The 22,003-nt window shown below is 43.4% G+C and overlaps 1 protein-coding gene across 4 annotated transcripts in view; it reads right to left on the reverse strand.

The window, feature by feature from the left end:
* Nucleotides 1–22,003, reverse strand: part of FAM107B (family with sequence similarity 107 member B) — a 227,979-nt gene that overhangs the window by 39,388 nt on the left and 166,588 nt on the right. The window contains exon 1 of one of the 4 annotated variants that reach the window (XM_044226486.1): nucleotides 976–1,031. The exons of 2 other annotated variants lie outside the window; for them this stretch is intronic. The gene's annotated coding sequence lies outside the window, so the exon portion shown is untranslated. Of the gene's footprint in view, nucleotides 1–887; nucleotides 1,032–22,003 lie in introns of those variants that run through there. One more of the 4 variants, XM_044226485.1, reaches the window with a different exon arrangement.

A 22,003-nucleotide genomic window follows, 5' to 3' on the forward strand; every position in this document is an offset into this window, starting at 1 on the left:
GTTCCTAATCCTCCCATTCCGACCATTAAAAAAATCAAGTCGGAAAAAAAAAAAAATCAAGTCAAAGTATGCCAGAGTGCAAATATTTACAAATTTGAAGATCAAAAATGCCTCCCACCAACCTCCTGGGCTTTCTCAAGCTCCATCTTCACCATCTGCCGAGCACACTGGTGTGCTGGGAGCCACAGGCAGACAGGAGCATAGACAAACAACTATCTGAACATCCATGTGTCCTTTTGTTCCATAACACGTGACTGTCAACTGTTTGTCAGGCATGGTGTTTGGCAGTTTGAATCAAGGTATAACACAGCAAGCCTTTTGTTCCCTGTCTTTCAAAGGAGCTATGACACCTGGAAAGCAAATACAATCTGTTCATAGCAGCCCCCCAAAGAGAAGCTGGTGAGTTCATTCCTCCGTTAATTCATCAAGTATTTATTTCACATATTAAGCGCCAGACACTATCCCAAACCGTGTGGAAGGAGCAGCAAAGGAAACAAAGCCCCTGCCCTGATGAAGCCTACACGGGGGGTGGAGGGGGCAGGCAATCAGTGGGCAAGCAAACAGGAAGGTATGGATTTATCAGACAGGAAGGAAGTACCATGGTAAACACACACAGGTAAGGAAACAGGCGGTGCCATTTTCGGTGTTTGGGGAAGACTGCAGACTGAGAGCAGACACCTGAGTGGTATTTGAGCAAAGAGCTGAATGAAGTGAGGGAGCCAGCCAGGCTGCTATGTGGGGAAGAGGTCCACTCCAGGTAAAGGCACAGGCAGGGGCAGAAGCTGAGACTAGACAGCCAGGAAGCCTGGGGAGCAACAGAGCTGGGGAGCGGGAGCAGGTGCCAGGTGAGATGGGAAAGCAGTCAGGAACAAGAGTATGGGACATACCACAGGTAGGTGGGGGTAAAGTGCCCCTGCAGGTTACAAAGCTGATGGTTTTGGTAATACAGTGATAATAACAGTCCTCCTTCCTTACTTGGAATCTGCAGATCCTTCCAAGTCTGGTCTATTACACAAAAGATGAGGTCAGATCTGAAAAATAAATTCAGTGGAAAGAGAGGTTTTGATATTAAGGTGAAGAAAACACCCTATATATTTGGAGAGCATTCCCTGCCCTCCAAAATGTTCAACTCCAAAAATCTGATGGAAATCAGAGTATTTCCAAACTTAATGATGGCTTTAACCATTAGGGATGCCCCCAAGTAGAATATTCTTAACCATTTTAGGCAGAGGATAGGATGGTCTTTTAATGTAAAACAGTATTAGAATATGCAATTAAGTAGTTTCCCATCACAGTTTACACTTCAAAGCGAGCTGTGCCTTAGTAAATAGTCTTGGGAGAGAGTGCAAACACTGCACGTCAGAAACATATTAACTAAAGCCACAGAACTGTACGCTCAGCTGGAAATATCAAAGGGATGTTCTCATATTTAAGATGATAAGTGGAGAATGCAAAACTGCTAATTTCCTGCTTTATGGATGTATTGTAGCTTCTGGAGACATCTTAATAATCACTTAATTATATCATAAGAAACATAAAACAAAAAATGCCAACAGGATGAGGTCCTCCATTTTCAGAAAAACAGACCGTCAGCAGATTTGGATTGCTGTCCACAGACTGAGGACAAAAAGCCTTAATGCAGCAATATTTTAGGACAATACAGTGTCAGGGACATAATAGTGAGCAAACATCCTTTCTAAATCCAGGGGCAAGCAGGGAACTAATCCCCAGAGGTGGGCTGCCCTCTATTTCTCTGAAGCCGCTTCAACTTCTAGCCATAAAACCATAAAGACAAAAATGCGACAAACACCAACACTGACAAACTACTCCAAGGCAGTAAATGAGAGGTTAATTACATGCTGATTTCCAGGATATTTCTAAACTGTGAGAGTAGCTCAATCACCTAGGACAAGATCCTTTTGCCATTCTACAAGATAAGAAATAGTGTTCGCCTGAAGTGTAACAGAAATGAGAAAAGGCAAATTATGTCTCTGCTATATAGTTCAACGACCAATACTTTTCTTGAGTAATTCCTGACTAAAGTTTCTCTAATAAACAATTAATTGCCACTGAAATAAAAAGGCAAAGTTCTGAGGCTTAAAACAGCCAAAGAAAGGTTATTTTAGTCTGTTAAATTAACAAAAATTTAAGGGGGAAGAAATGGATCTTGCTACCACTCCAACTGGAAATACTGGGGTTCTTCTTGTAAAAGTTGGCTTTGGGATAAGGGAAATAGTTTAACAGATATATTTATTCTCTCTTAAAAACAACAGCAATAAGAACTTATTTTTCCTTCCAACAACTTATTTTTAGAAGCAATGTGCAGATTGTAGAAAACTTGGAAAATATATAAATGTATAAAGAAAATGAAATATCGGGGCGCCTGGGTGGCTCAGTGGGCTAAAGCCTCTCTCTGCCTTCGGCTCAGGTCATGATCCCAGAGTCCTGGGATCTAACCCCGCATCAGGCTGGCTCTCTGCTCAGCAGGGAACCTGCTGTCTCCTCTCTCTCCCTGCCTGCTTCTCTGCCTACTTGTAATCTCTGTCAAATAAATAAATAAAAAACAGTTAAAAAAAAAAAAAAAAAGAAATGTCATCCATGACATCCATCACTAAACATACCTATATTTTTCTATATTTTCCTTTCAATAAATATACACACCTCTTCATTCTTTAGCAAAATTAGGATCATTAGACAATTTATTACAATGGTAAGCACTTCATCTGTGACAAAACACTGTTTAAATATGGTTGCATAATATTCCACTACACAGATGTGGTAACTGACTTAACCATTCCTCCTCTTCTGTCCTATTGAGAATGCAAGATACATTAATGAATTTTAAAGTAACAGACTCTGTTGAGACCCATGTTATGGCTGCAGAATCTACATTGTGCATAACCTCTAAAAAACTACCACTAGTCATGTTTTAATGTAGTATCAAAGAAGAATACCCACAATTATCCGAAAAGGTTATTTCAATGCTCCTCCCTTTCGCAATGGCACATCTGTGCAAGACTAGAGTTTCTGCACACTTCCACCCAACCTGTCAACACACTGCAGGGCGAAGCAGACAAGAGAACCCAGCTACTTTCTATTAAAGCTGGTTATGAAACAGATCGCAGACGATGGGAAACACTACCACTCTTCTCATTAAATGTTTCTGGGGAGGGGGAGGTGTTGGAAAATAGTTATTTTTCATTAAAAATAATCATTAAAGAGACTTACACAAATGTCAAACAATGTCATTCATGTCACTCCTTTTGTTTCAGAAGTTATTTTCATTACAAATGGTCTTTTTGTTTAATGTAATGGGTTTATTGTTCTTTGTCATTTTTAAGTACTTTTTCATTTTTTTAAGTTTTAAGTTCCAACACAGTAAATATCAAGATACATTACAACAGAAGAAGTTATTTGGGGGTCCTCAAATACTTTTTAACAGTAAAAGGGACCTGAGATTAAAAAAAAGTTGAAGAATTCTGAGCTATAGAATGAAGGATCTCTTTAACAAATAAGCCCATATATTATTGTTTGCTTGTGACGGCTTTCTGCCTTAAATGAGAGATTTCTGACTTAAATGAGAGATTTCTGCCTTAAATGAGAGGGTTCTGAGAGATTCATCGTGTCTGCATTAGGTGGAATCCTTCCTCTTCTGGCCCACACTGAGTCTTTAAATAACTAGGCTCTCAAATACCTAATGTATTTCAGCATTTTATTGCCAAACACTTTCTTAAAGCAGATAGTACAAAGAAAATAGGACCTCAGAAAGCAAAGATGTAGATCTCTAAAGACAATTACCTTCTACTTACTGGTTAAACACACGTAAAACAAAACAAAAAAATTATCAAAATACATCTGGGGTAAGAACAGAGTGATTCAGATGATGGTACCTGATAACACACTGTTATCATCTGTTTTTACTTCCTCTTACCAAAATTACAAAGGCAATTCTGTGACTCCTACAGACCAAACTATACACACATACACCCTTCCAACCAAAAGCGCCCAGAACGCCAGGGAAATAAGAAAACATCCACTTAGTTCCTGTTATATATAATGTTACTTTCTAATCAACAACAATCCAAAGCCCCAAAACTATTACAGCATTACAGACATTCCTAGTACCTTGAGGTACCCTTCTTGAGAACGGTAATACTCAATGCCATTGTCCGGGTCTTCATAGTTTCCACAAAGAAACAAAACAATCACACTTTAAAAAACTGGGTTGAGGTGAGCCTGGGTGGCTCAGTGGGTTAAGCCTCTGCCTTCGGCCCAGGTCATGATCCCAGGGTCCTGGGATAGAGCACCACATTGCGCTCTCTGCTCAGCAGGGAGCCTGCTTCCCCCCCCCCCTTCTGCCTACTGCTCTGCCTATTTGTGATTTCTGTCAAATAAATAAATAAAATCTTAAAAAAAAAAACTGGGTTGAATATAACAAAGTCTTTCATTACACTATATATTTATCGAGGCTGTAGAAGATGCCCATCACACTTCAACACCCAGGATAAACTGGACAAAACGAAGCACCTGTGGTCATGAGGTTACTATGCCAACTAATGAAGCAGCAGCAGTGCAGTCCATTGGGTTTTGAAAGAAGCAGGCCGGGAACCCCCGAGACCAGGTTGCAGACATCCATCGGGACGGTCTTTGGGATGAAACACGGGCCCAGCAACCAGCCCTTGGCGGACATGTGCCAATACAGATCTTGAGCAGAAGTTTTAGATTAATCAGAAAAAGAAAGAAGGGGCTCGAGAGCAGGGTTGTACTGAAATCAAAACTTACCTGGGCAGTGAGACATGAACTATATGGTGGACAGACAAACCTCATCTCCCACCTCTCATCCCTTCTAATAATATCCTGTCTCTGAGTGGGGACAGGACCTGAGACTCACCTCTAACCAACAGAATAGGGCAAAGGTGATGGGGTATCACCCCTATGATTACAACTTCCTGGAGTCTCTCTCTTGCCAGCTGTGAGGGGCTGTCATGAAGTCAGTGGAACCTAATGTAACATGCAAGGGCAAAAGACCTCGGAACAAAGGGCAACTTAAGTCCCACAACTGCAAGGAAATGAATTCTGCCAATAACCTCAGTGAGTTTAGAAGCAATCCCTCCCCACCTGAGCCTCTGATGAGACCACAGCCCTGTGCACACATGGACCACAGCCTGGGAGAGCCTGAAGCATAGAAGCCAGATAAGCTGTGCCTGGATTCCTGACCCACAGAAATGGTGAGATAAGAAATGCATGTCATTTTAAGCCACTAAAACTTATGATAATTTGTTAGGCAACAGTAGATAATTAGTACAAACCAGAAAGGTGAATATCCTCTCAAGAAGTTTCATCAAAGGGAAGGAGAGATAAAGAAGTCGTCAAAAGAGGAGGGCACCAGGGAAAGCATGGGTTTCATGGTGTTTGTTCTTTCTGGTTTTGTTTTGTTTTGAGATTCTAGTTATTTATTTGAGAGAAACAGACAGACAGCTCAAGCGAAGGTAGAGGCAGAGGGAGTGGGAGAAGCAGACTCCCCACGGATCAGGGACCATGACATGGGGGGTCCAACCCCAGGATTCCAGGATCATAACCTGAGGCGAAGGCAGGCACTTAACTGACTGAACCACTCAGGTGCCCCTCTGTTTTGCTTTTAAGATGGAAGAGACTTGAGTATTCACAAATCTTTTTGAGAAAGAGACACCAGAAGGGAGGTTGAAACAGAAGGTGGGAGAGAGTGGTGGTAGAGAAACTGATTTCCAGAAAGTCAGGGAGATATTTCATGCATTATGAACAGGAAAAAAAAAAAAAAAAAAAGGATACAGGACGGAGCAGCTGTGCAGAGGGGCAGAAGGAAGAAGAGAACATGGCCTTCACATGACTATTTTCTTAGAGGTGGGAAGATGATCTGCTGAGAGTGAAGGTCAAGTAGGAGAGATGTGGCTGACTTTAAAGCTGGAGATTTACATGTTGAGAAGGTTGGATATAGTCACTGTGGAGAGTGAGAGCTTAACTTCCTGCCAGTGCTGAGTCTCTGCTGAAGGTGGGGACCAGCATCTTACAGTGGCATCTGTGACCTGTTCTGAAGAATCTGGCAGTCCAGACCCAGTCCAGCAGGCTGCCTGATCCACCAGGGTTGGGATGTGCCAACACAACAGGCAGAAGGGAATCTGGCGTACTGAGAAGTGCACAGTAAAATGCTGGCCACGGAATCAAACAGCAGAGATGCTGCGACAGACTCTCAAGACATAAACGGGGACGAGGAGCTGGAAATAGGCCTGGAAGGTGAATCTCTGATGTTACCTGGGACAGTCTGTCAGATGAACTGGATAGGAAGTCCTGGCCAGGAAATGGAACCTGCGAGTTCCAGAGCAGAAGCAGCTCTCAGTATTATCAGTGACTCTTCGAGGGTGACCCACTTGTTCCAGTTTGAGCACTGAAAGTCCTGCATCTGGAGAAACCGGGATGGTTCTAAAACTGAGTGTCCACTGCAGGAGAACGGCACAGGCCCAAACAAAGCAGGCCTGCTGCTCCCCCACCTTGGCTGCCACTGGGATCACCTGGTGAGCTCTAAGAACTCCTGAAGACTAGAGCGAAGACTGCCACCCAGGTGCCAAAATTTTCCATGGATGAGGATCAGTAACTCGCAAATGATAGCACAGAGAGCAGGAGACCATGACTGTCAGGAGCCTAAAAGGACAAGGAGTCAAAGAGCAAGGATAGGCGGGGAGCCACGAGGAGCAGGGGCCCCATCCTGGGGTGTGCAAGAAGGTGCCATCTCCCAGGAGGCAGCAGCAAACTCAAAGGGCCCAGTTCACTAAGGACCAGGAGGTAAAGACTTCTGGAGGAGAAACTGGCTGATCACCAGGCAAAAGCACAGCATGTGGAAAGTGTAGAATTTGGGTCAGAAGGGGGAGCACAGAGCAGTCCTCCGAGGCAATTCGCTGGAGGCCCAGGGCTGCAGAAGCCCACAGAGCTAACTGCAGGGAGAAAGGGAATGGGGTGGGAGGTGACCCCATGTGGGCTGTGGGCTGGCTGGTGGCATAGTGAATGGCACCCCAAGGTCCCGGCGTCCCAAGCACAGGTATAGTGTAACACAAGGAGGCTGCTATGTTTTGCAAAGATACACATTTCTCCTGAAGAAAAGAGATCAGGAATTTTCGAAGCTTCAGAATGGGTTCCTTTGGTCAGAATGGGTTCCTTTGGTCCTTGTGTGAAAGTCCTTTCCTCTTGGGACTCAATTCTCTGATGTCTGTTTCACAAATAATCATCTTTGTTCGAAATTCAAACCTTCACCCAACCCTGAGAGTCTCCTCACATCTCTCACCCTTCACTAATAACTTCTGTGTTTTACCCGAATCCAGAAAATCGTCACGGATTTAACAGATATAGCTGCCAATAATTCCTACAGAAATAGAGTGAAGAATACATTTCTTGACAATCAAGTGCCAAAGTTATCACCATGGAATGAAGGAGAGGGTATGTGCTGCACTGTGTTGTGTTGTGTCATGGGGAGTTGTGTTTTTCAGTGAGTGTGTGTATGTGTGTGTATGTGCACAGCCATGCACACGTCTGTGTTAAGAGTATACCACCTGGAGATCTAAGTCCTACGGAAGTTTAGAAAGACTCAACAATAAAACACCATTTCAGCGAAAAGGTTTTAGCATTATTTATAAAAAATATATATGCAGGAAAATGTCCTCAACTCAGGAACAGCTCAAGTACTTCTATTCAGTCTAAGCTTGCTCTCAAGTTCTGGGCAAGACAGAGTTCATCCAGGCCTTGGGGGAGGTACTAATCAAACAAAAAAGTACAGTGAGCTCACAGGTGCCAGGAGATAGGATGGTTACTCAATAGGTAGGGCTGGGAAGGAAACCAAGGATCCTTTGCCTCCTCCCTCACACAGCCCACAAACAAGTTCGCTCTCTCTGTTGATTGAAGGCCAGGCTTCAGGAAGGAAAGCAGAACACTACTCTCTTGCCTCACGAGGGTACTTCTACAGTTTCCCAAGACAGCCTCAGCCCAAGCCAAAGCACAAGCCAGAGTTCATCAACAACCAAGGACAGACAATGGAGCAAACCCCCCCCACCAACCAGGTCCATTGCCTACAAATGCGATTACCAGTAAATAAATACTTCTAAATCATTTTGTTTAGCTACAGGATGAGGATTCTTTTATAAATTAAAGCTTTCAATAGTTAAGTCAGTATTGCTTAGGCTGGAATTTGTCTCTGCTTTCAAAATTTAACTTATATATAAATAAATATGAATGTGCCCAGGGCAGATGACAGTCCTATGTTAATTAGGGTAGCCCCTATGTTTTCTCAAATGAAAAGACACTGCAAATGCTCCTGCCCAAGAAAGACAAAAACAAATAGAAAAAACGTGTGTGTGTGTGTTTGAGAGACAGAGAGAGAGAGAGATCTATCTGTGGGTCTATACCAACCTTACATTATCACCAAATGTCTGTGCACACCTATCCCATACACGAGCGCGGCAAAGTAGCAGGTAGCAAGGCAAGTCAAAGCCACTGTGAAAATTACACCACAATGAAGGAGAGCATTTACATCCTTTTTCTTATAATACAGTTTCATAATGGACACCCAAGAAATCATCTTTCCTGATCCCAACCAGGGAATAAGAAGCAAATCAAATTCAGAGCATATCAGCATGTTTTGTTTTCACGCACTTGTGGTTTTTTATATCCACAACTACTAGGGAGAAGGTGAAGGCAATGAGCGAAACAATTTCAAATCAAGTGCTATTTTGCTCAAATGAAATACTTCAAAATGCTTATCAGTTCTGTAATTTTCAATGGATGATCACATTTTTACTAGAAGCGTGTATCTTCAAAGAAACTGCATGGTTTAATCATCGGGATCCCAAATGTAGAAGAGAGGATGGATAAATACATGAAGATAAAACTTACTGGATACAAAAAAGGTATTCTGAAAAGGTAAGCAAAGTACAACTCCACCAGAGTATGAGACAGATGGACATCTGAAGAAATCTTAGGGGGAAAAGTTTATGACTATAAGAGAGACAGCCTCTTACAGAGCTCTCCCCCTGGCAAAGACATGTCCAAAACTACAACAAGACGTCATTTTTTAATTTAACCTTGTATCATACAGGTCTGCTGTTCTGTTAAACCCGCAAGTTCAAGTTCATATAGTTGAAGGACTTAAGATTGTTGAATGGTCCATGGAGAGATCTCAAGGTTTTTTATTACCTCAGATATACATTTTCTTGTTTATGCTTTCCTCATGATCATTCAAAGCTTTGAAAAATCAACCTCTAGTAAGACAAAGTTTGCCCAGGAAATTGCCCCACACTTGTCACCTGATTCAAGGCATAAGCGACAAAAGATTATTGAGAATGAATGCTAACTCTGGATATTTGCAGGCTCTTCACTCAAGGCAACAAATAAAAAAAAAATCTCAGTAAGAAGGCACCTCCCTACAGCAGTAGTGCATTGGAGAGGGGAAGAAAAGCCTCCCAAACAAGACTTTACCACTACCACCCGCTCCCCTACCAAGAAGCTCTCTTTCTGGAACTCAAAAAAGACAAAGTTCAACTTCAAAGACAGATGCTATAGTAAATCCAGAAAGCAGGAAAGTTGGCATATCCATCTCTGTGTGCAAATGAATGACCTCATGAGGCATAGAAACAAGGGCAAACAATGCAAAACAAACTGTTCCAACTCTGGTACCAGTTACTGACCTTCCAGACCAATGGAACATGCTGTCTCTGGCAGCACAAGCAGAATGTGCATAAAACATCAGCTCCTCTGCTCGAAGGCAAATACCCTCTATTCCAGTTCACTGAAATCGAATAACAAAAGCAAACACTTCCACCTACAAATCAGTGTCCTGAGTGCTGTGACAATACACATATATAAACAAGTCCGTGCCTGTGCACCATCCCCAGCACTCACACACCTAAATCATGCTCAAGTCACCTTTCCAAAGGCTTATAAATACCCTCTCCAACTATAAGAGTTTGGGCTCTAATATCAGTAAGATGTCATCGTCATACTTACAGCATAGACGCTTTAGGACAACTAAAACTTGCACTCCTAAAGATCATAGTTCAGGACATTATGATCCACTTATAAAATATGCTGGGAACTTTCTATTTGGGAGGTGTGGGAGGAAGTGTTTCATATAATGGGAAAACCACAACCAGGGGAAGAAGGGTCTTGAGCTCTGGTCCCAATTCTGTCCAACTACCTGCAATAAACTCTGGTCTGGGAAGGGCTCACCTCTCTAAATCAAAGAAGTTTCCTTCTAGGTCTAGATTGTTACTAATTTGTTAGAAAATACCAAATCTAGACATAGCCTGTGCAACTACAATTGCAGAGGCACATGCAGGGCTTATGTAGTGAGCTAACATCAGCACTGGCCCACAGTGCACTTGCTCCCGCACCAAGCTCGACACACAACAGTCAAACAAAAAGAACCCGAGAGGCAGTCCTGAGACAGGCTCCATGGACAACCCTGAAAACTGTTTACAAACCATGCTGCTTGGCTCAGATCTGATTCACTAGAATTCCTTCCAAGTGTATCATTGTGGACCTCATGAGTCAGTTTGCTCTTCCTGCTCCTTCTCTCTATCTGCCCTGCCCATAACACGGGAAACACTGCACACACCTCTGCCCAAATGAAAAGTGCAGTAAGACCTGGTAGACACTTAAAAGTTCAGCTCCAGTCCACCTGTGAAAAACATGGAACTCCAACAAGGTGTAGTATAACACACACACACACACACACACACACTCACACACATTTCACAAAATTGTAAGGATACCTAATATGGCACACATTTTCTATTGTGTTTTATGTTATAAAAGTACTAACTGTCACCCACAGCATAAAACAGAGTTAGATCCATCAAAGGATGGATGTGTATGCAAAATGTGGCATAAACATACAGTGGAGTATTATTCAGCCTATAAAAGGAAGGAAACCCTGACACCTGCTACAACATGGCTGAACCTTGATGACGTCACGCTGAGTGCAATCAGCCAGACATAGAAAGATGAATGCTGTATCATTCCACTTACAGGACGTACCTACAGTACTTGAATTTAGAGAAACAGAGGATAGAATGGGGGCTGCCAGGGCTGGGGGGGTAGGAAAGAATGGGGAATTAAGTGTTTTATGAGGATAGCATTTCCATCCGGGAAGATGAGAAAGTTCTGGAGATGAACGGTGGTGACGGTGGCATGACATTGTGATGTGTTTGATGCCACTGACCTATGCTTAAAAAATGGTTAAAACTGTTGTGTGTCAACTATACTCGCAATGAAAAAAGAATTTTAAAAATGGCAAATTGTTATGTATATTTTACCACAAAAGAAAAAAAAAAACCCAAAACATAAAAAAACACTGGGTTAGGAAGCAGTCCAACTGAGAAACTCCCCTAAAGGATGAAAGCCTTCTCTGCTACGTGGTATTAATGAAAATGGCACAACTGGGAAATTCTACTTCCAGCAGTATTCAGGAGAATTTCGTGTGAGATAATAAAATACAGGTCTCTGCCTCTGGCTCCTGACCCAGCGTTCCTAAAAAGGAACCCTAGGAGCATCTCTCGTTCTCATAGTTGGTCTTTGACCCCATCCTGAACAGGGCTCCCGGAACCCTTGTAAATTCCTAAAGTGGTTAGAGCATTTGGCTTTCGTTCTAATGAGGCGACTATGGGGTGGGCTCCTGGATGAGGGATGGTCACCAGAAAGACCAAGCCATGATTAGAAGCCTAGCAATTTTCAGCCCCACCCCTCACTTCTTAAAAAGTTAATAATTGATCATGCCTCTGTGAGGAAACCTCCATAAAAATCCCCAGCACACAGGGTTCAGAGAGTTTCTGAGCTGGTGAACACATCAGTATATTGGGGTGGGGGGGAGGTGGTGCACCCCAATCCACGGACACAGAAGCTCCTGCACTCAGGACCCTCCCAGACCTTGCCCTATATATTTCTTCATCTGGGTTGTCATCCGCATTCTTCACCATATCCTTCAATCAACTGGCAAAAACTGTTTCCCCAAGTTCTGTGAGTCATTCTAACAAGTGATCAAATCCAAGGATGAGAGGAGGTCAAGGGTACCTCTAGGACAGAAGTTGGGGGCAGCTTGAGAACCTGCTGGTGTCAAAGCAGGGAGCTGGCAGCCCCATGAGACTACATCCATGTAGAGAGTATCAGAATTGAGTTAAATTACAGGGCACCCAGCTGGTGTCACAGAGAAATACTTGGTAGGGACAAACCCCATAGGCCTGGTATCAAAGGTATTGAGCACCAGTAGGGCATCAGAAGAAAGGAGAACCAAAGGAGGAGAGGCTGGGCTCTTTTTCTAAAACAGCTAGAATCCTAACACTTTATTCCACTTACACTATTAAGCCTGAGTTTCTCCTAACTATAAAAGAGGAATAAGGATGTTTACTACTAAATTAAAGAGTCAAGATGCTTAAAAAAAAAAAAATAAAAAGTTTGTTATGAAAAGTTGAGAACAGTAAGAACACTATGAAAATTTAGTTAAGAATAGAAATTATAATATCACTGAATAGAGAAAGGGTACTTTATTAGACTAAATCTTCCCAAAGTATTTTGAGATTAATAGTATGTCACTTCTATTAAAAAGCAGGAAAAAGAATAAACACCGATTTCAAGTTCAAAAGGAGTATAATCATTGCAAGGCTTTTTTTGATCAAAAGATTGTTTCTTTTTAAAAGCTCCTTTTATTTCAAAGACACACTGATTACCATCACAGTGTTTACCCTTGCTTTTTAAGTTGAGAGCTGAGGATTTTAGCTCTCAAAAATGGTAGGAGGCACCTTGTTCTCTTACCCTAATTTCACATCCAGTGTCCTCAAATGCCACACCCTTTATACTCAGATCTATACAACTACCTTTATAACACAACAACACATGTCCACAGAGGGGACTCTGGATAAGTAGCCCCCCTGCTTTTCCACAAATGTAAATAAACATACGTACTTATAATCCACAGTTTTCTATTCACATACGACTCCAAGATTAAAGCCTTTTTTTTCCCTCCAAATAAGCATTTTTGGGTGACTAATATTTGACAGATGCATTGGGCCATGAAATACAATGAGTTAAACAAGTTTTATTAAAGGTACTATCATTAATACTCAAGAATGGTGGCTCCTTTCCTGAGTTCTTCTCAAGTGAACTCGGTCCTGTTTTTACGTTTAAATAAGGCTTCATAGGGCTCTCCATCTTTAGGCCAAGGGCACATACATACAAAGCCCTCTTCTGATCAGGAAAGTTCAATAAGCAAAATGGTACCAAGTTCACTTCCAACAGAAGGAGCAACTACCTTGTATAACATATTTGTTTGTTAACCTTGAGTACAGGCCTTAACTAGATATAAACTCCCCACAGTTAAATATCCTGTGTACTTATCTGTGCCCAGGATACTGGGTCTTCCATTAGGAGTTTAATAAACGTAAGTTAAATTAACACACCTCACAAACAATCCATTTTTACTCATCTCTTCCTATTTTGCCAAATCTAAGTGATTTTTCTCAAGGTTAGAAATATACAGAAGAAAAAAATCTAGAATAAACAAGTTCCTTCACTAAGATGATTACACATTTCCTTTGGAGATTCTGAACAAATACCACCAGTTTATAAATATGACTGGTCTTTACTTGAAGGAAAAAGACTCCACCTCAAACATGACAAGAGAGGGGATCTTGCCAAAATGTTCACTTTTTGGTCCATGCTATAAATAATAGGGTTCTTCATTTCGAATCAATATCCCATTGTCAGGAAGCAAGGAAGGGCCATTGATACGGCAAGAAAACACAAATTGCACCTCAGTCACCAGAACCAAATACTGGAAATTCCCACCGAGCACAAGACAAACATGACCATCTGAGAAGAGGTTCGAATGGGGGAGGGGCAAATTGCCAAATCAGTGAGGATAACTCACATTGACAGAATCACACAATAACTCCAAGAATACAGGAATTTAATTCACCTGTGATTTATCACCATCCTAGGAGCCTCTCCCAGTCACACGCTCCACAAAGGTGAAGATATTTTTCCTCAGATGGTGTTAAAAAGGACCACCTCGTTCACAAATTTTAGGACTTTACCAAAATTATAACAAAGCAAACACAACCATACAAAAAACACATTCACTTTCTATTAATTTCTATTAGGCGTCTCAGAAAAACACTTGTACCAAACACCAGGCAAAAACTCACTCTTTATATTATGCATAAAGCTCAAGTCAGTAAACAAATTGATTTTCTAAGAGGGAAGATATTTCCTTAATTGCTTATGAAATAGTTACCAATTTGATACACCAATTTTGAAAACTAATTTAATAGGATGTACGCTTCTCAAAAGTGGGTTCTGCTATTAAGCATCACTTATAAACAGCCACCGCGACTAGTGTAAATCTTCGAACACACAAGACACAAAGTTACTGAATAACAGGATTCAAGTCCTTTGGAAACAGCAATGCTTAAGAAATCATATTTTAACATTCAGAAGCCAGTTACCTGTTTTCCCTATCACAGTGCATATTCCTTTTAAAGCCTTCCTAACTGCAAAGTAGCCAGGATCTTGCAACTGGAATAAACCAGATAAAACCAGGCAGAAATTCACCTCAAAACCCTACTCTGATTATTTACAAGTTCCTACCTCCCTACCTAGCTGGCCACGGCCCTAAAATTGCTTCCCTGAGCTTATCAGCCAAAGAAATGGAAACCACCTAAGCAAGCACAGAAATTTCGGTCAGCAGCATTGCCCGAGTGAAAATCAGACCCAAGTTGGCTACTCAGTACCTCTCATTAGGAGGTAAGACGTGGGTAAAATTGTTTTGGCATCCCCTAGTTCCTTCCAGAAACATGGGGGTACCTCAAAATAAATCCTCCATGCAACTAAATCCATGGAATTTAAAAGTTAAGGCCACACTACAGAAGAAACAGTAAAGTATGAACCTTGAACAGCAGTGTCAACAATACCCCTCATTCATTTACCCACAAAGAAAAAAAAGAAAGAAAGAAAGAAAAAAGCACATGAAACACATGGCTATTTTCTATTTAAAACAAAACAAAACAAAACAAAAAACACAAGCTGTTAAAGGCCAAAGGCATAGGATTATGCCTGGCCTTTAATTCACTGGCCTTTACTTCATTTTAATTTACCGAGAGGAAATGCTAACGTGATCCTCATACTTGGCCTCCCATGATTCTGACTTCATACCAAGATGAAACTTAAAGTAATGTATTCTGCAGAATTCTCCTCCCAAATATTTCCTTCCTTGCTGAGAAGACAAATGACTTAGTTATACTCAGTGATTAAAACCTGAGGACCTCTTATCCTGTATTGCTTGGACAGTATGAGACGGTCTCAAAGGCCTTGCATCCAGTGGAAGGACACCTGGGGTTACAGCAAACCAAGAACAAAGCAGAGTCTCTGTTGCTGGAAACACTCAAGGTTCACAGACTTTAAGTTCTACTGGTAGTGCAAGGGGAGGGGGAAGATAGGCAAGAAAAAACGAGCCTACAAGGTTATCTGCCAGGTCTGGTGATGTTAGAAAGACAAATAAAGCAGGGTAAGAGGGTGCAGAAGGTCAGGGAGCTGATTTTAAAAGGGGCGACAGAGAGGCCTGTGAATATTTGAGATGAACTTTCCAGAGAGTGGATCTGGAGAGCCCCACAGACCCTGGCCAAGCTTGTGTTTGGATTGTTGAGGAAAAACAGAAAAGAGGCCAGTGTGGCTGGAGCAAGGGAAAGACGAAAGTGGCTGGAAACTAGGTCAGGGAGGTGGCAGGGGCCAGACCAGCTTCGGATTGCACTTGAAGAAATGGCAGATTCAGGCATCAGGGTCCTACGCCACCGAATGCAGTGGAAATCAACTAGCCGAAGCTTAAAGCAATGCCCTGCCCCAGCCTTATAAGGACATAGGGAGAGTTCCAGAGACCATCTCACTGTGGCTTCACCTGTGGGTGTCCACACCAGCGGGAGCACAGTGTCCGGGAGCAGACACAGAGTAGGGCGCTCAGGATTAATGCTGGAGACAGTATAGGCTCCTGGCTTGGGTGGAGAGTTTCAGAGCGGGCATCCTCTCTACACGCTCTACGGGACAGCAGCCAAAACCCCCCCTTATGGGGCATTAGAATAAAACTCAGTCTTTGGTCATAAAGTACATCATCATCCACTTGCCTCCCAAAGAGCTGGGATTTTCTGGGATACTCCCAACCTCAAACACTCTTCCCCGTCACCCCCAGAAAGGCACGCCTTGTCTCAAGACCATCTACTCTGGTTGTGATGAGAGAACAGGCAGTGGCCCTACCTGGAGGACACCAGAATGTTGAGGTGTGCATTATTAACATATCCATGTCTTCTCACATTTGCCTGAGTGCTTACTACATGTAGGCACACAGCTCATGCACTGGTTTTACTTCTGTGCAAATCTGTCAAGTGTATAATATTATTATCCCTACTTTACGATAAAGCTAACAAACTAAAGACACAGAGGGTGGGCCCAAGCAGTCTGATCCCAGAGTGGGGGGGCAAATCTTACACTGCTTCTCTCGAAGAAACTATATCATGAAAAATTACTCATTGGGCGAAAGCTACTCAGGGAGAGAGGGGTGGACGTATCCTTTTCCATTCAGCTAAAAAAGACAGTCCCTATCTTATTTAAGATCCAGAGTTAGGACTCTTTAGGAAGATCTATGCAACCCACAGCTAAACAAACTACAGAGAAACAATCTACTGTTCACTAATGACAAGTAACATGAAATGCAGAACCACAGTACGGACCACAGGCCTCCGAGAGCAGGAAGCACGCTCACCTTCCTGGGCACGCGGCCTCCCACCCACAAGCTTGTTGTTAGCCCTCCGCTTAGTTCTTTTCACAAGGGGTCCCGGAAGTTGGGGCCTGACATATCACCCCACCCCGAATCACAAAGCTAGGGTAAGGGGGGGATGGATGAAGAAGGAAACGCTCGGCCCGGCCAACCAGCACGCTCAGTTACCAACACCAGCTGCCATGAAGGAGGGGGAAGATTCATAATGGAAGCAAGCAACTGAAGCAAAGGGAAGGCAAACACACAGATACCAATCATTCCCTCTTTCGGAGGGTCATCTACCCGTGTTTCCACGTGGTTGAGACCCTCCAGGGTATCCCAAGGCCACTTCTTGAGATCCGGGGCCTGGGGACACAGCCTAAAGAAGGGACAGTGCTTTCCTCTAAAAAGATCTGTGGAGGTATTGGTGTTGGTGGTGCTGTTGGGGTTGTTGGGGGTGTTAGGGGCGGGTTTTAAGGCAAGTCCCTAGAAGAGACGGTTTTAAGCTCTGGAAATAGGGGACTAAAATGATACTAAACTGAATGTAAACAGACGCCTTTGGAAAGGAACTCCTAGCCCTCATGCAGATCTCAGCTGACACACAGTGAGTCTGAAACAGGCTGAACAATGAGGCCGCTCGCTGTCTGTGGGCTTTATGAACGGCAGGACTGAAGCCGGCCCAGCCTCCACACAGTCTGAACCCTGTCCACTGGACAACCTGGAGTGGCAGCAGAACGCAGGAAGAACCGCTCTGGAGGCCAAGACCTCCATCCTCAGAGTTTCAGACAGAAAAATGTAACCCAAGATCAAGAGGCCACAGAGAACCCAAAGGAGGAGAAGCATTTCCCTGCGGGGGAGGACGTGCAGGTGAGTTCTGCTGTCTCATCCCAGGGTGCCCAAGGGCACGGAGCCTTTCACTCCACTTCATCATAAACACAGCTGTCTCCGGACAGGACAGTCGGTTGTGTGAGGCGGGCGTCCCCATCTCCTGGTGATCGTGGGACTTCAAAGAAGAACATCAGCTCTTCTTCTGGGGAATGAAGCTCACACCAGAAGGGAAGCTCCCCACGCCAAAGGGAACAGGACACACACACACACACACACACACACACACACACATACACACACACGGTGCATTACCAACAGCACCAAGATGGCCCGGGGTCCCACTTCTCCCACCCACCCCCAACGCTGCCTCACGCCCCAATTGCCAGGCATTCAAGGCTTCCCAAAGCCCATCTCATCAGGCTGACTAATAAAAGGAGGCCAAGTGTCCTCTTCCTCCTTTCCACCTCTCACTAGTCCTGCCATGGTCTTAGGTGGAGCTTACGCTCTGCAGAGAGCCCCAGGGAAAGCACTGCACCCTAAGGAGGTCCAGGCGAGGGGCCACAAATAGGGGATTGCCAGGTGTGACAGTATTAGAGGGTGCAGAACTAGGGGATCATGGCCAAAACCAAGAGTCTCTGAAAACATACACCCAGAGAGAAAAGAACACCGAAAACCACAATGCCGAATGTTCTTCAGAATCCAAACAATAAGCAGGCAAAGAGAAGGTAGCCAAGTTCCCCTCATTCAGGCAGGAAGCCTGGGGCTTCCCAGAGAACCTCATGTCAGTCAAATCTTTAATCAAGGATCTTTATTCAAACACCCAAGAAACAGGGATCTGCAACCAGGGGTATGTACCTAGGAAAGCTAAATTATTTGTCAGTGATACCAGGTCCCTGTGGAGTCTAGATGAAGGTCCTACTATTAATCACACATGACATAAAAGTCACAAACCAAGCTTATCCCGACTAAACAGAAGGTATATCATCCCCGTGAGTGAGGTCCTTGGTGGGCTGCTCTCTTGCCATTAACCATGGACCCTGGACGACTCAGTCCATCCCTGCATTTACAGGAGTCCATGACCCACAAATGAATCGGGTAAGAACCCTTACTTACTTGCCATCACTTCAACTCCTGGCTACTGGTGACCTACTGACCTGATTTTCTCCTCTGGCTGAGATTCCTGACTCACTCATCATATCCTCCTTACTTCTACTTCCAAACAGAACCACTGAAATCCAACCTTCTCTGTAGAACATGTCCCTGTTTCTAAGAACCTTGCCTATCCACATATTTTAAACCTCTGTTCACACTGGCCATTGATATGGGCTGCCTGTTTACATCTTCCCAGCATTCTTACCTTGAAGCCTTATTAATGCCCAGTGTGATGGGAAGTGGGGCCTTTGGGAGGTGATTAGGTCACAAGGGTAGAGCCCTCATGAATGGGATTAGTGCCCCTAGAAGAAGCGACATAAGAGAGGTGACATCTCTCTCCGCCATGTGAGGACACAGCAAGACCACCATCTACAAACCACAAAGATAGCCTCCACCAGACGCCAACTCTGTCAACACCTTGATCTTGGACTTCCAGCCTCTAGAACTGTGAGAAATAAATGTCCACTGTATATGCCACCCAGCCTACGGTATTTGTGGTAGCCCCTGGGTTAAGATGTCCATATCCATTCTGTGAGGTCCAGTGCCCTCTCTTCCACTCTCCCACTGGGCCTCAGAGCCCCAGCTTTGGCCCCTCACCCAGAGCTTCCTAACCCATGCCTCTCTTCTACCATTTGTAAAACTGGCTCAGCACTTCAGGTACAGATGGACAAGACACGTGAAGTGGTCACTCATCCCAAACTTTAGGCAGACTCTAACTGCGTCCAGTGAAGGTGAACAGTTTTATTTCACTGGGTGAGTGAAAACAATCATATACAATGTCACATCCAGACACCAAAGTGGGAGGGGGCATGCAAAGGAACAACACTAACACCTACACACCAGGCATGGTGTCCAGGGCTTTACCTGCATTACCTGCTTAATATTCACATCGCAGAGATGAGAAAACTGGAGCTCACAGAGGTAAAAGAACTTTCTACCCACCACGAGGGCTACCTAAAATAAGTGCACGTTCTTTCAAGTGTGCCAGCATTGGAATAGGTGACAGCCAATGCTTTAAAAAGCCTTGCGGGGAATGGTAATGTGGAGAGCATCCTTCCACAACCATGGAAAAAACTCACACACTTGTTCTTAGAGAATTATGTGCTCATATAATTGTTTACAAAAATACATTCTTGTGTATTTATTTATTTGGAAAGAAACCACATATGCATTCTTTGTAGGAAGCTGCTTGCACTAAAAGTCAAAGTGTGAACAGAAGACAGCAAAGATAGTTCTCACACATTTAAATGAACCCCTAGGCTTTCGTTGGTGTTTTAAGTCAACTACTTTTAAGGTTTTAAAGACTTTATATGAGTATGAACAAGAACCAAGAATGTACACATGCCAAAAAAAAAAAAAAAGGCAGTTTTTAGGATGACAGAATGGTGTGCATTGCTTTTTCTCTAACATTATTCTTTTTCTGCAGTGAAATTGTCACCCTCACCCCTGTAACTCGGAAGTTTTGATTTTGGGGTTTGTTTATATGTTGCTGTGGCAGCCACCGCTAGGACACAGGGAAGGCAGGGTGAGGGCCAAGGAACTCATACTGAATTAGGGATGGAGGGAAGAAAAGTCTAGACCTACACATGCAGGAAGGAGCTGGGAGACGCTGGTCTGGTTAGCACTCCAGAGCATCGGCTTCCCTGTGAGAGCTCCACCCTGGAGGCCTCACCCCCACCCGCCCACCCCCACCCCGTCACTGGTGTGACAGCACAGGCTCGGGACTACAGCGATACTCCCCCGAGAAACAGTGGATGTGTATTTAAAGGAGATTATCAAGTGACTCATCCGTGAGTAAAAACTCGTTTATTTCCATTTAAAGAGTCGTGTTCATTGACATGAGGTTTGTAGAGGGAACATCTAACGTTTTACACTTACTCTAAAGAGGCTATAAATAGGAGTGTATGAAGCTCATCAGCTATGTGCTGGGGCTCGCGGAGATGCACATGGATGCAGCATGTTCCAGACTCTCTTTATGAGCTGTTTTGTTTCTACCGCAAACGGAAAAAGGAAAAAAATAAAAATAAAAAACCGTTCTTGGTAGATCCAATCACTACAGATTTCAGCTATACAAATCAAACAGGAAGCTCATGAAAAATGCAATTTAGAAGCATTTAAATCAAACAAAACTAAACCAAAAAAAAGACCTAGTTTGGGCATCTATAAGGACAGCTGCAAAGCTGACTATGTTTTTGTTTTACCACAGATTGTTTAAAGTCCCCAACAGAGCAGAATACAAGAGACATCCAAGTGGACACTTCCTGGACATTCCCAGGGTCTCCACATTTCCCCTCCCTGTGTACTCCCTTGACCCAGACTGGCCTAATAAATGCCTCCATGGCACCCAAACCACACTCTGGGGACAGCATGGACAGAGAAAAAGGGAAGTCCTCCAGTCCTAAGAAGAAAGAGGCTAATGGTCAGAAAACCATATCTCCCACTTCCAGAGGGCTGACGACTCACCCACACTGCCCTCCTCCCGCCACCGCTTGCCCCCTGGCTCCCACAAGGCTGGCCCTTGATGACTTCTGTGCTGTAGGACTCCCAGGGTGTGACTGAAGGAGAAGAGAAACAGACAGGAGGAGCAGAAGAGGACGAGGAGCGCATCCCAGAAACTTCTGCTTCCCAGACCCCACCACCAGACAGTGCCTCGGGCATGTTTCCCAGTAATTAAAGGATGAGGGGCAATTTGTTTTAAGTAATGATCAAAGGAATTATGTCTTTCAAGCTTTGGCTGGGCACAACGTATTTAGCAAAAGAAAAAGACCATCTGTTCAAACTTACCTAGATGTCTCCCTTTTAAGAGTCCTGAACCATCTATCATCGAAGAGCTCAACATGCTAAGAAGCCAAGTAGAATTACTTGTTAAATAAGCAAATTAATTATTTAAATACTTCTTACAGTGTTTCATTTTCCATTTCCAAATTTATTGTAATTTACAATAAATAAATGTACAATAAATTTACAATAAATAAAATAACAGATTTTTAATATAGATTTTTAGAGTATATGGAAGGTCCTAGAATGGCCATGTTCATGGGCCATAAGGAACAGGGCATCCCTTTAGTAAAGAATAACAAAGTTTAAAAAATAATAAAATGGAAGAAAGGAGGAAAAGAAAGAAGGGGTGAAGAGAAAGGCAGCGCTCCAAGGTGGACAAGCACATGTTCTCTGTAGCAAACGTGAATTCTGTATGACCTTGGATTAGTT

This window comes from Neovison vison, chromosome 12 (assembly GCF_020171115.1).
Source record: "Neovison vison isolate M4711 chromosome 12, ASM_NN_V1, whole genome shotgun sequence".
Taxonomy (NCBI): domain Eukaryota; kingdom Metazoa; phylum Chordata; class Mammalia; order Carnivora; family Mustelidae; genus Neogale; species Neogale vison.